Below are 256 nucleotides of genomic sequence, written 5' to 3'. Positions count from 1 at the left end.
AGAGATCTTTGTGGCAAGGAATCAATTGAGTCCTCCTGCCAACAGCCAGCACCTCAGGAACTATCCTCCAGCCATGGTCACACCTGCAGATGACAGCAGTCTTGGCCGACAGCTTGACCAGACTCTCATGAGAAGTCTTGAGCCAAACCACCCAGATGAGCCACCCTAAAGCCATACCCACGGAAGATGGAGTAAACATGTATTATTTCACACTGTCTCGCTTTGGAGCAATTTGGTATGCAGCAATGGCAACTAG

Source organism: Pteropus alecto, unplaced genomic scaffold (genome assembly GCF_000325575.1).
Source record: "Pteropus alecto unplaced genomic scaffold, ASM32557v1 scaffold189, whole genome shotgun sequence".
Taxonomy (NCBI): Eukaryota; Metazoa; Chordata; class Mammalia; order Chiroptera; family Pteropodidae; genus Pteropus; species Pteropus alecto.
This window is presented reverse-complemented; position numbering follows the sequence as displayed.